The following is a 680-nucleotide window of genomic DNA, read 5'->3' on the forward strand; positions in this document are numbered from 1 at the left end:
AAAATGCATTTATTGTTTTTTTTAATGCTTTAATCGTCATTCCAAATTATTTCATTTCATTTATTTTTATTTTTTTTGTTGTTGTTATTTTTAAATCATCTGAGTCGGCCCTACTGCTACAAGTATATGTTTTTATTTGTCTTCGTTCGTCGTCCGTTAACATTTTAATCTTTTCTGAAACCACTGAACCAATTTTAATTAATTTTGACATAAAGCGCTTATACATGTAGTTAAAGAGGAATAAATTATAAATCTAAATTGAAATTCCATGGTCCCTACTCCCCAGGGCCTAAAGCATGTTACTCAAACCATCAAAATTATTCAGTCTTTAAAAATCTTCTTTACTCCTCGGCATTAAGCAGTAAATCTGTTAGGAGTTCTGGTGTTAAGGCGGGGCTCTATTGTTAGTCCCCTACCGGTGAAACCAAAGGGGACTATAGGTTTCCTCTGCGTCTGTCCGTCCGTCCGTCCATCCGTCTGTCCTACTTTGTTTTCTGCACTTTTTTTCTAAACGCTTGCAGATATTGAACTGAAATTTTGTATGTGAATGTGGATGTATCTTAATGAGTTACAGATCAAGTTTGAATGGCGTTTTGCTTCATTGATTTTTAACAAAATTATGGCAATTTTAATTTTTATAATCGTTTAATCAAGATCGGGTTCGTGATGCGCTAACTTCC

The sequence above is a fragment of the Saccostrea cucullata genome, unplaced genomic scaffold (genome assembly GCF_032062105.1).
Source record: "Saccostrea cucullata isolate Sc308-1 unplaced genomic scaffold, CSIRO_AGI_Scuc_v1 ctg340, whole genome shotgun sequence".
NCBI lineage: Eukaryota > Metazoa > Mollusca > Bivalvia > Ostreida > Ostreidae > Saccostrea > Saccostrea cuccullata.